This window comes from Cupressus sempervirens, chromosome 1, assembly GCF_028749045.1.
Source record: "Cupressus sempervirens isolate cs-2001-9-10 chromosome 1, ASM2874904v1, whole genome shotgun sequence".
Classification (NCBI taxonomy): domain Eukaryota; kingdom Viridiplantae; phylum Streptophyta; class Pinopsida; order Cupressales; family Cupressaceae; genus Cupressus; species Cupressus sempervirens.
The window spans coordinates 786,969,788-786,984,183 of record NC_143118.1 but is presented as its reverse complement, the minus strand read 5'-3'; positions in this window follow the sequence as shown (position 1 = coordinate 786,984,183).

Sequence of the window (14,396 nt, the reverse complement as noted above, 5' to 3'; positions counted from 1 at the left end):
TTGTTGGCTCCAGATTTGGGGGCAATCATTTTTGGGAGCTTCATTTTTCCTCTAGAGGTCATTTAGTGGGTGTTTTTTTCCCTTGTTCTAATATTAGATTTGGCATCTGAAACAATTACATATTTTTATAATTCTAGAGATATTTTTATGCATTCTTCAATTGCAAGGAAAAGATCTTATTTTTAGTTATAGAAGGAGGGTAGAGAAAAGTTCTGCATCAACAAGAGGAAGAGTTGCAAGTGGAAAAATGATAGTATTTGATCTAATTGGGGAATTATTTAGGTCTTTATATTCTCTTCTCTTCTCTTTCTTTAGGGTTGGTTCCAGTTCTTGGACATTTTCACTATTGTGATACCACAAGGATGGTTCCTATTTGGTTGAAATTTCTTTCATAGCTTTGATTCAACAATTCTTCAACACTTATCTTGTGAAATGAAAAAAAAGTAATGATATACAATGATAGTTCTAGTCTATTCAATAATTTTATATTTTAATTTCATTTATCATTTATGTATTTTTTTCAAGGAAATGAATATAAGTGTAGCAACAAGTTTTATCTTGAGTCTAGATCTTGTCTCCTATTCATGTAGTTCATAATATTTTGTGTTTTGTGAATAGAGAGCATAAAACTTATTTGCATCCTATTTTAGGTTGTATGTGTTGATATAGTTTTCTTTTGATTCAAGGAGTCATGTAAATTCTTATTTTATCATCATAGGGTTGCGAATTTCATGAAGGGATAAGTTGAGTATGAGAGTCATAAATGATTCATATGTCTAATTCACAAGGTGAATGGATAGATCTAGAAGTCCTCATATATGAGATGTATCAATGGCTTCCAAGTATGTGTGTTAATGATTTTTGGAATTTTCCAATAGATAAGGCATTGATCAGATACAGGATCTATGTGTTTTTTTGTTCATGTCTTGGTGATGCTGAAATCAATTTATAATCAAAATCATTTTACCTTTTTGTTTAGGAGCTGAAAAGAGTTACCCTCACATATATAGTCTAGTTCATATATCATGATTCTATCTATTTCATGTGTATTTTGTTTGTATAAGCATAGAAGATTCATGGGTATTGTTTCCTTTATAGGATTTTGTTGTCTACTTTAATACTGTTGCTATATGAAGAATATGAGGTTCACTCGTCTAGGTTTTGTAGAGCTTGAAGAGGAAGGAATAAAGCCTTATGGTTGGCCCTAGTGTCTAAATGGGTATGTTGTAGATGGGAATTAGTTGCCCCTGGATGCATTATATTCTCATCATTAGTTTTTTGAAATATGACATTTTGAAACACCAATAGACACAATGCCACTCCAATGCATCTAAAAGATAAAATAGGAGTGAAAGCAATTTGAAATCTTATTACCATGCTATACAATTTATTCATAAAATAATCTTCTTTCTTCTCATTGAAAATAAAATCTAAAACATGAAATACACTTAAATAAGTCATAAGAAAAATATGAATTGTTTCCTTCAATGCATAAATACAATGATAGAAGAAGAAAGATGAGATAATGGACAAGCCTCCAATACAAGGTGTCACATGAAGACCATCAAGAAATCCAAATTGATCCAAAATCCATGTTTTATCCATGATAAGAACCTATCCAAACATACAAATACAAATAGAACCAACCATGGAGAGCTCACTTCACAATATAAATATCAAGGAGACCACCCGCCAAGCTTGGAGAAACCCTAGCTAGCTGGGTGATAATCAGGTCCAATCCACAATAACACAAAAACAAAAATAACACCCATCCAAAGTATACACAATAGGATTCACCTTGAACTCATGACAAAGAGTGAAGGTGGACTACACTATTGGATATGGCAAATGTAAACATGTTCAAGAAACATGCCTTTCTAATATTAAAATTCACATACAATTTCCATACTTTATCATCCTTATCTCACACAAAGAAAGATCAATAACATTAGCATACAACAACCCATATACCTTGAATTTCTTCCCTCTTCGCTCAATGAAAAGAGACTCTTCATTTTGATTGAGTCCAACTAACCCCTTCCCCTACACTTGGCCACTTCTTCCCTATCGAAGGGTGAGCAATGTCATTACACCCTTCACAAATTCCTTATAAATAATCCAAAGATGAAAAAAATAGGAATGAAATCAAAGCCAAAATGCGATTCCCTTACATTATAATATCACAATATGCATGAAGCACATACGTAAGAGAATACAATCACATACTAAACTATTTTCAAATAAGAACAAGATTTCCATGGAAATAGACATGACCAACCTTCACAAGTTTTATGGTTAAATAATGTTTGGGAAGAGCCCAATACCTTTTGCTTGCTCCAAAACCAAGTCCCTAATGTCTCTAAAAGTAGAGAGTGGATTCAAACACCCATTATCTCCTTCAAGAGCCTCTTAATTCTATCTACCTATCAAAATTAAATTAAGAATTGACCCCTATGTCCTTTGGCTTTCACATGTCCCCTATAATAAATCCAAGATTGGAAAGGAGTGTGGTTTTGGAGAAAGGTCAAGGGTTCACTCAATTTTCCCAACATGTTGAAAATGAGATATTAAAAGGGTCACCAAGGCCACTAGGGGGTTCTAGTAGTTTTAGAAATATCACAAACCCATACCCCTAACACTTGGGTACTTAGATTTCTCTAAAATTGGACTCTAGAACTACTTTTTGGCCTCTAGAAGTGACTAGAAAAATTTGAATCCAATTAACTCAATTGGTGGTACTTTACAAGTATCTCTAATGAAAGGATTTAATTAGGTTCCTAATAAGTTAGTTAGGTTTAGGTTTGCATTACCATCTTTAGTAGACATATTGTTACACATACACATGACAAGTTCCAAGTGATACTATAAAATCACTTTACACAACATTTAATGTCACTAATTACATAGTAAAATCACCTAATACATACATATAAATTATGATCATGAATTAAATAACTTAATAATGATGTTTCAATCTCCTCATTAGATTCAACCTTGGCTTTACAATTTCCACATATGTTTGGTTACTATTTCTCCAATAATTTCTATGGTAAGTTTCTTGCACACTCAATTCGAATATCAATAGATCAATAAAATCACACACACACACACACACACACACACACACACACACACACACACACACACACACACACACACACACACACACACACACATATATATATATATCTGTGTGTGTGTGTGTGTGTGTGTGTGTGTGTGCGCAAGATCATGGTGTTGCAAAATGTGGCAATCTAAAGAATATGTAGTTCTGAATTGCCTCAAAGCATTACAAAATCTATTCTGACTTCTTTTCCACCCATCTCGATACCAAATAAAAATATTAGTACCTTTGTAAAGCCTATTATATCTTTGGATGCCAACACAACATTCTCAACTTAAAAAATGTCCTTAAAACATGTTTTTGGCTTGTTCTTATGTGGTTCTAACTTCAAACATGTGTTTGATGAATTTTCTATCACCAAATTTTGACAAAATGAAAAGGTTTTCTTAAGAATGTTCTTATATTTCTGGTAATTTAATGTCTATCAAATTATGAGTTTAGTAAGTAATTATTTTTTATTTTCTAATGGAGTTATGCATAAAGAGCTAATTGACACACTAATTGAAAAACAAATAAAACTTTCAAATAGTATAAGATTTTTGAAATCCAAAAGATAAATTGCATTATATGCCTCTTCTACTTTAAGGAAAATAAAAGGAAAAATGAACTTTTTAATTTTTTGAATAGGTAAGATGGTCAAATATGAGAGTTCTTTTATTCCAAAAATACTATAGGAGAAAATTTATAATTAATTTTTTATTTGGAATAAAAATACCCAAAAATATGTCTTACATATGGGTATGAGTCTATTTATTATATCTAGAATCTTATTAAAATATATTATCATTTTTTTTATTAAGATGGTTAGACATACACTTCTCATTTTTATGCTAAATTTTTTGTAATATTGCATTAAAATTCAAAATTTTGACCAATCATTTTTTCTTTCTTTAGACAAGGCCTAAAAGTTTAGAAACTAAAATCAACTTCCTATAGATTCTTTTCTCACAAGTTTTTGATTAAGGAAAATAGGATTTAATAGGACCCTAAAACCCATACAATAAATAGTTTAGACATAGAGACAACACTTAAAGTAGAAACATATACTATAAGGAAACAAAAGAAACAACTCCCAACAAAAAAGACTAGGTCTAGTAAAAAGAAAGGGAGAGAAGACAAAAAGCCAGGTCATCCAAGAAAAGCCAGGGCACTCAACAAATCTCTCTTAGCCTTTCTGCTGTATTGATTTCTATCTCTGATAGTTTGTTTGTCGCATCCTTCATTTCTAGTGCTCCTGGTCAAGATCTTGAGTATCCTTCTTCCTCATGCTAGATCTTGTGCACTTCCTTGAGCTATCTTCAAGGTTCTTTTCCTTGGCACTATGGAGGGTTGGGTTCTCTTCCTTGTTGGTTCTGATGAGGATCTTGACATTCTCATTGACCTCTTTTAGAATATTGTGGCTTTGTTCTATAATGATCTGCATGGAGCTCTCCATAATTTGAACCTTATTTTTAACCTCCTCCACTCTATCATCCTTGCTCCTTTCTTCCTTTGAAATCTTTTTGTTCAAGCTACAGTTTTCACTTTTAAGGCTGCACACCCTATACTTGAGATCTTGGATCTCATGGAACATCCATTTCGTAGCTCAAAAAATGTCTACAACAATGTTCTTAACATTATTGATGACATCCATATCCGGGTGCTTCTTAGCTATGTCACTAAAAATAACTAGGGTTGGGTCAATTAATTCCTCAATTTTAATTTTTCCTTCATCATCCTCTTTGATCTATGTTCTTATTATTTCTCTATAAATCCCCATCTCATCCGAAGTATTGCCAAAATTTCTCCACACCATATTTATGCCCCTACCCATGATCGAGCACCTGTATTGGCTAGAGCCAAATTCCTCAATGTCTTTTTCATGGTCAACTCCCTCTTCTTGGTTGGGAAAATGTGCATCAAGTTGACATAACCCTTATTTAATGATTTTTCATTACCACTTAAGGGCATATTTTGGTTGACCATGGTCCTACACACACACAAACAAAATTGCATAATCAATTGACTAAACATTCTACATTCTTATTTTAACAAAATTTTCCATTTCAGCAATGATAAAACATAATTGATTGGATGATTAAAATACCATAACAATTTCACCAATTCGAATTAAAATAGTAAAGTAATCATCATAATGGATGAATATACCTACAACATCATAAGCATCATCAATAAATTACGCTAAACTATTTGAATAAATATAACATAATTATCAAGGTACCATAAATAACATCATTATCATAAGGTAAAAAACCACATAACATCGATAGTACAAAACAATGTTTAAATAGTCAACAATGTAGCAAGTCTTAAATCACATGGTATCAAATGATTAATGTACTAACTAGTATCAATTTATATTAGAACACCTAAACCATAAAACCTTAATTCCTATCCATCATCATTTTCATCTGATTCCATAGCTTCTATCACCTAGTTATGTGGATGTATCATAGAGAACACATGAAATGTTTATGATTCAAACCATAATTTTGATCAACCAAATAAATCATCCCATACAAATGTATAACCTCTTGTACAAAATACCCTTACAACCTTAACTCATTGTAATGTACTTTTAATATCTAAAATTAAGTTACATAAGGACACCTCTAGTTAGTTGATAAAATTTGACCTTGAATTCATAATGATGTATAAAAGGGTAATTATTAAGTTATATTATTGCAACAATCATCAAATCATTATTTGTAAGATAGCAATAATTATCATAATTTCGTCTACATGGTTTCTAGAAAGAACAAAAAAATTTCCCAATACCATTTCCTTGTTGTGTTTATATATCCATTAAAATATCTTATAATTATTTAACAAATAAATTCATATTTAAATCAGTACATATGAGGAGGGGTCTTACATCCTCCCCCACTTTCCTTTGACTTCCATTTGGAAGTCGCACAAACTAAGACATGCATCTCAAGGTAGACCTTGTCTAGACTTATCCCAAAATCCACTTCATTATAAAACAATGATTTATAATTTACATATACACTCAAAGATGATAACATATTTACCTAATTTCCCTTACTAAAAGTGAAGTTCAACCCATAACTCTGACATGGGTATGCTTCCTAGGGTCAAATAAAGACATATTTCACATGTACATAACATTCCAAACTAGTATGAATATACTTATAGAATCTCTAATAATAATAATAATATAATAAGGTCTTCCAAATTTCCTTATACTCACTCATCGAGGTAATGGTTATACAAGACACCCTCAACTAGTATTTTCTTAAAATGGAGCTTGGATCTTTATCAAAGGTTAATCACTTTTACACTAGATTTCTCGTTGTGTACTTCTTCCTTGATAGTACACTAAACAAGACCATTAGGTTAAATCATAACCATAACTAGTTTTCTGTGGGGTTACAATATATTACCCATAATAGTCAACAGATATTCACTAGTCCTATTACTAAAGTCTTGGGAGAGGGTGGGACATGAATACCTTCACTAAGAACCTGAAACCCTAATACTACACCTACACTTGATTTTTAGGAATCACTCTAGTATTCCTATCATATTTCACTTTTCCAACAAAATTCACAAGGAGGTGCCTTAAAATTTAAATTCAAAATCAAGGATGAAATATTCAATGCAAAAGTATGAAACAAAAGAAATCAAGAGTGGCCACAATAGTAAATTTTAATCAAGAAATAAAGGCATGTGCTGGAGGAAAAATATAACCAACAATAATAAATTTGGCTAAGTAGCCCAACATCACATTGCCAGAAAGAAGGGAAGAATATTAAAATACAAAATTTGAAATCAAACAAATAAGGAAATAAATCCAATTTCTTACAACATCTACATTATTGGCATAAGGCCTTCATACTAGCATCACTGAAGAAAGGAGGAATCTTAGGTCTTTCAAATCCATTGCATAGAGTGTTTATTGAAATTAGATCATTCTCTAAAGACCATGTTGCTAAAATTATGGTTCATCTCATAGACTAACAACATAGGTATATTTATTGACATCATCCAATGGTTAGGGTTTACTATACTAAGGGGTGTTTCTAGACTAAACTCCACCTAATAATGTAAATTAGAGGATAACCAAAATGAGTTTCCTTCCATCCTCTTGTTGTTACATGGGTCTCCTTTTGAAGAATATAAATATGTGGGGATATTAGTGACAATAAAGTGGTACTCTATGTTGTAGCTATAATATCAAAGCCCTTATCCTCAATTCACTATAATTACATATTGGGTTTATAGGTTAAAAGAAGAGGAAGGAGATAAGAAAAGATTTAAAGATAGGTTGGTTGTAAAAGAATTTTCACAGAAAAAGGGCATTGATTTTGATGAGATATTTTCTCCTATTATTAAGATGACTTCTATCCATACTATTTTAAGTCTTATGGCTACTGAAGATTTTCATTTGGAGCAACTTGATGTTAAGACAACCTTCCTTCATAGTGATTTGGATGAAGAGATATATATGGCTTAGCAATAGGGATTTATGGTCAAAGGTAAGGAGAACTTAGTGTGCAAATTGAAGAAAAGTTTATATGGCTTGAAGCAAGCACCTTGGTAATGGTATCTAAAATTTGATAGTTTTATGCATGAGCATGGTTACAATAGGTGTCATTTAGATCAATATGTTTACTTTAAGAGGTTGGATGATGATAGCTACATTATTTTATGTTTATATGTTGATGATATGCTTGTAGCTGGGTCTAACATGGATCACATTAAGGGGCTGAAATGCCAATTAGCACATGAATTTTCTATGAAGGATTTGGGGGTAGTAAAAAAAATCCTTGGTATGAAGATTTGTAGAGATAGGAAGAATAAAACATTGACGCTATCGCAGGCTGATTTTGTTGAGAAGGTGTTGTAATGTTTCTCTATGGAGAATGCTAAAGCTGTCAGCACACCTTTACCCAATCATTTCAAGTTGACTAAGGAGATGTGTCCTAAGACACAAGAAGAGGAGGATAAGATTTCCAAGATACCCTATGCTTCAGTTGTAGGAAGCTTGATGTATGCTACGGTATGTACTAGGCCAGATGTTGCGCATGCACTGGGAGTCATTAGTAGGTATATGAGTCATCTAGGAATTGAGCATTGGAATAGAATCAAATGGATTCTAAAATATTTGAGAAGAACATCCAATAAGTGTTTACACTTTTGGGGCTTTACTATTGATTTACAGGACTATGTTGACTCGGATTTGGTAGGGGATATTGATACTAGGTAGAGTACTACAGGTTATGTCTTTACTATTGGTGGGGCAGCCATGAGCTAGGTTTCTAGGTTACAAAAGGTTAATGCTTTATCCACTATAGAGGAAAAGTATGTAGTTTCTATAGAGGTAGCCAAGGAGATGATATGGCTTCAGTTCTTCTTGGAAGAATTGGGACATCCTTAGAAAGATAATTATTTGTTTATAGATAGTTAGAGTGCCATTCATCTTGCAAATAATTTGACTCTGCATTCAAAGACCAAACACATCTAGTTGTGGTACCATTTCATTCTGTCAGTTTTGGAGGATAGATAGTTAAAGCTAGAAAAGATACTTACAAATGACAATCCAACAAATATGTTGAAAAAGGTAGTAACAAGGGAGAAGTTGAACTCCCCTTCAATTTTGGTTGGTCTTCTAGACTAAACATGAATAAAAGAATAGTAGAGTCCAGGGTGGTTTGATCTAGTGGGAGCCTTATGGAGTAGCGAAATCACTATAGGATCAATCTCCAAGTGGGAGATTTTTGTTTAGTGTGGAGCCTGATCAATCCCCAAGTGGGAGATTTTTAGTATATGGTGACTGATTACGAAAGTATTGTACATACTTCATAAATTCTTTGGGGCTTGGGTCATCTCCTCAAAAAAAAAAAAAAATTGGTACTAATTTTCCACTAAAGTAATGGCCAATATTCACCAATTTATGGCCAACATGTAGTAACCCTAAAGTGGTCTAATATTTGTATAAAAGGGCTTAGGGTTAGGGTTTTTTCATAGTGGTGATGTGAAATAGGTTCTTGTGGTGGTATTGAGCTATAAGGGATTATGGATTTTAATTAGGTTGTAATCACTAGATTGTAATAATATTAGACTTTTTGTTTGGTGGATATAGCCCATGGATTGGGTGAACCATATTAAATATTGGTGCCTTGTGTTCTTTTCTATGTGATCTATTATTTTCTATTATTGGTTATATTTGCATGTAATTATTATTTTCTATCCATGGTTTAATCCTAAAATGTAATACTCTTCTAATTCTTGACATGTATTATACCTAGCACATACTATATAACTTGGTATATATATACTTGATACTTGCTTGATCGGTGATGAGCTTAGCTCGTATTGAAATGCTCAATGACCATACACCAACTTTGCTCCTATAGAGCTCAACACATACTTATTTATGTACATGAATTAGCTTATATAGAGTAGCTCAATTGTAGTGATGACCCTCTAACTCTTCCTTGTAAATGACTAAGTGGTTGACACTAATAGACACCAATGGTTAGAGATATCAACAATCCCCCCCTTTTCATTATTGGAAAAAACACTTTTCCATAGTTACATTGTTATAATACAATATGATAAATGAGCTCTCCCCCTAAGTCTTATGACTTATGCCAATGAATAATGAATAAATAATGAAAAATTGAATAGTGTTAGAATCTGAAAAGATTAATAACCCAGAAAACTAGTGCAAAGAGTAAATATCTAAACTATGAATGCAAATGATACAAAATCAAAATAGCATCATAGAGTTAGTCTCCAAGAGAGTAATGCAAATGCTTGAAGCAAAATAGCATTAAGAGGATGCAAAAATAAGAGATACAAATACAAGCTAGGTAGCATGCTTATATAGGCTAGGAAGAGAGAGGAGGTGGCAACACCAACCAATGAGGAGCAACCATCTATCGGACTAAAGATAGCAAAGTATCTTCCCAAGATAGCTAATGGATGCTCACATGTAGGAAGGTGACACCTCACAACCATTAACCTAATAAGACATGCTTTATTAACCTAAGCGAGATTATTAAAAGTGTAGGAAAAACCTAGCAAAATATGAAAAAATAAAAAACTACACTAACACCCCCCCATAAGCGAAGCTTAGGTGGATGTAGAAATGGGTCCCGGCAACGAGGCCATGTTAGGTACCCAAGTACAATGCAAGAAGATGCAACCTCTGAAAGAGGGGAAAGAGAGAAAACCACAAGGGAAAAACCCTCCCCCAAAAAGAGGTAAGAACCTAGTGAAGAACTGAAGAAGTCTCCTGCTAGGGAAATTGTCCCCTAAAATAGGAACAAGGAGTGATCATGAAGAAGCAGCATCACTGGAGCATGAAGAACCGCAAAACTCTGTCAAAATGCTGATCTGTAGAACCCCCATGGAAATAGAAGGCACGAACCATCAACCAAAGGAACCTCCATGGAAATAGAAGGCATGAACCATCAACCAAAGGAACCTCCATGGAAATAGAAGGCACGAACCATCAACCAAAGAATCATAGAACAACAATATATCCTCCCCTTAAGGTAGGTGAGGTGACAGGCAGCTGAAAAGATGGGCCAAAAATCTCCTACAACACAGGAGCCAAACACATCGAGACTGAGGTACAAACACAAATAAAGGCATGTGTCGTCGACACTACATGAGGAATTAGAGAAAGAGGGCCTATAAGCGGCAAACAAATATCCCCCCCATGGAACTTTATATAATAGTGCGAGTACAATGAATCACAATGATGAAAAGGATCCTGAATCGCAAGAGTGGCACTTTATCTCAGTGCGTTGCATAAAGATGCTTACAGTGAATATCAATAATGATAAAAAAAAACATAAGGCTGAAACAATAGAAGTAAAGCCCAAAACGAAGCAACTGAAGCAACAAAATCGATCTCCAGACCTGAAACAAACAGAATATCCACCAGAATGCTAAAATGCAAAAGACTGAATAGGATGTGTCTGGAACAGAATCTGGAACAACAACCAACATCACTGGAAAGAGCATAGAAAGAGCTTTCCAGCGATATAAAGAAGTCCAAAAATGAAGATCGAAAGCTCAAGATATGCCTCCCGGAGTGCAAAATAGAATATCTGACTTTGATTACCGTAATAGGCAACCAAACTATATCAAAACTCAAAAAAACCTATACTAGTATCTCTGTCTTAGAACCATCTTTTCGACGCTTCTTTCAGATCGAAAAAATACCTCCATATGCAAAAGTTATGGTCAAAAAACCACAAGTAGGTCTTGATTTCAATGCATTACAAACCCTCATGAAGAGCATATGTTAAAAGTGAAACTTGGGCACAATAATCAAGGAAACGAATAGCACCACTGCGATCTACTCGAAAAATCATGCACTTTCAAAAAAAGAATCGCCTCGATACAAGGTCGTATGAGAAAGTTATGATCCTTCGAAGTTTCCAAAATGAGAACTGTGCACAGTCACGGCTGAGAATCTGTAATTTTTGAAGAATTCATGCATGAAAATCAAAAAATAACTCCAATAGTGGATAGAGCACAAAAAAATAGCTAAGTTCATAACAAGAATCATCAAAATCGGAGTCCGTATGAGCAAGAACGAGACATTTGAAAACTGCATTCAAATCTGCGGCTGCCAACGGAGAGGGGTATGGCTGTAGCTTTGCATGCTCGATTATGAAAAATATACAGCTTGCATGCAAAATCTAAAAGATACCCAGATGGTTTTTCGGGGCTGCGAACAAAACTCAAAAAGCGTTTTTCTTGCTGATGAACAGAAGATGTTGCTGTAGTGTAAATCAGACGTCTTTAACAGTAAAAAACGGCTCCAAAAATCAGAAAATGACCACAGCAACCAAAATTTGACATGCAAATGCTGGATCAGCTTCTCAAGTCCATCAATGGCATGCTGGAACCTGCAAAACTGATTGAAAATTCCAAATATGCAAGTTGGTTGTCAGATTTGAGATTGAAACCCCAGAGAAAAACTGGGTTTGTCAAAACTTTTCTGATTCTCAAGATCATCCAAAGATGCAAGAGAAGAGCATACTTCATTTTTCAAAAAACTAGAATAAAGTTTATTTGCCCCCCCCCCCCCGAATCTCTCAAATAAGGAAACTAAAAACTACTCTTGCACATAGAAAAGCTCTGATACCATGTTAGAATCTGAAAAGATTAATAACCCAGAAAACTAGTGCAAAGAGTAAATATCTAAACTATGAATGCAAATGATACAAAATCAAAATAGCATCATAGAGTTAGTCTCCAAGAGAGTAATGCAAATGCTTGAAGCAAAATAGCATTAAGAGGATGCAAAAATAAGAGATACAAATACAAGCTAGGTAGCATGCTTATATAGGCTAGGAAGAGAGAGGAGGTGGCAACACCAACCAATGAGGAGCAACCATCTATCGGACTAAAGATAGCAAAGTATCTTCCCAAGATAGCTAATGGATGCTCACATGTAGGAAGGTGACACCTCACAACCATTCACCTAATAAGACATGCTTTATTAACCTAAGCGAGATTATTAAAAGTGTAGGAAAAACCTAGCAAAATAGGAAAAAATAAAAAACTACACTAACAAATAGCAGATTCATTTCATCTTTATTCATTTCTGTATTTCTCCCTTTTCATGACATATCATTCCCCCTTGTTTTTTAACACTATTGTCACTGCTGCTAGGGTGGAATAGGTGGAAGTAATCCATATTTTTCAATGAATTCCTTATGAAATTTGATAATGATGGACAATGCATGATCCCATGTGGTTATTTTTGCCTCCAAAATAGTAATCTAGGAATGTAATCTTGTATACAAATCAATTAAGCTATCATCCACTGAAAGATTGCTATATTCTATGATAAGATCCTGGGCTATTTTCAATTCTCTCTAGATGACCTCCCAATGAGATATCATATTTAACTAAATAGAGATCAACTTGGATCTCATATTTTTGTTAGCTACCTAAAGCTCAACCAATGTGCCTTGAGCATTTAGTAGATTATTGTAGTAATCAATGATTGATCTTGCTCACTCATAAATAATGCTTCTAGATCTCTTTATCTAAGCCTAAATTTGATCTATTTTTTCCCAAGTTGTGTTAGTAAATTGTGGCACATTTGACAAAATTATGTACAAATGTTGTATCTTATGTATTGGCTCAATCATAACCTACACTCTATCTTGTAATTGCACCTTTTTCTTGGAAATAGTTATTGAGACTTTGTTCATAAACATAGTTTCTTGTATCTGAGTAGACCAATCTACTAGTTTCTCATTTGACTCTATGTTACCAACATTCACTTGATCAACTATATTTATAAGCTATTTGATGATTGGTTTATTGAAAAAAAAGATTGTTGATGTAAATAAATGATGGAGATTGTTCAAACCTATCATAGGAACAATCATTATTTTGTCACTAATGTCAAACCTGCTAGTTGCTAGTACGACAATTGCTAGCATTTGTAAAAATGTTATCATTTGATTGATTGATGAAGAGGATTTGAAAAGAAAGGATAACAAATGTACCTAGAGAAAGGTTGAGTTATATGGTGTATAAAAGGAGCACTAAGACCAAGTAAAACTTTGACAATATAGTGTATTTTATATCTACTTAAGGTTACAATGAAAAGATAATTAATCAAAGACAAGAAGAAGACTAAGCAGAAAGAATATGTCTACCAAGTTAGACGAAGCATACAGTATAAGCTAAGAACATAGTTTAGGATGAAGAGAAAGATGGTTATGACTAAGGTAAGAAGGGTTTAGTATGTGTTGAGTGACAAGAAATTCATTTTGCATCAAGCATCAAAGATGTTAGTATTGACCAAGCAAAGACTTAGTTCATACCAAGAAACCTAGTCTTGACCAAGCATCATAAATTAGTTATTATCAAGTAAACAACATGTTATTGCCGAGTGATACTATAAAGAGTTTAATGGAGATTTGACAAATTTGAGTTGACAAAGTTGATTTCTTGAATTATGTGAAGCATGTTGAAGATAAGTATGATGAGATGGTGGCACAAAATTCAAGATAAACCATTTGAAGATGAATTTAAAGAGGGTTGTAAGAGAAAATTGTAGAGGGAAAATAATGGAAAGAAAGGAGGATTTGATGAATCTAACCTAAACTTAAGAGGGATGATTGTGATGAAGTGGAAAAAGATCAAAATTACGTAAGGATAGACAAGGCTAGAAGTAAAGTGTGAGCAAGATAGAGAAGGATTTTAGAGGTTTTGCTTCATATTGTGGCCAAAGGGATGAATCTATAGTTGGCATTTTAAGCAA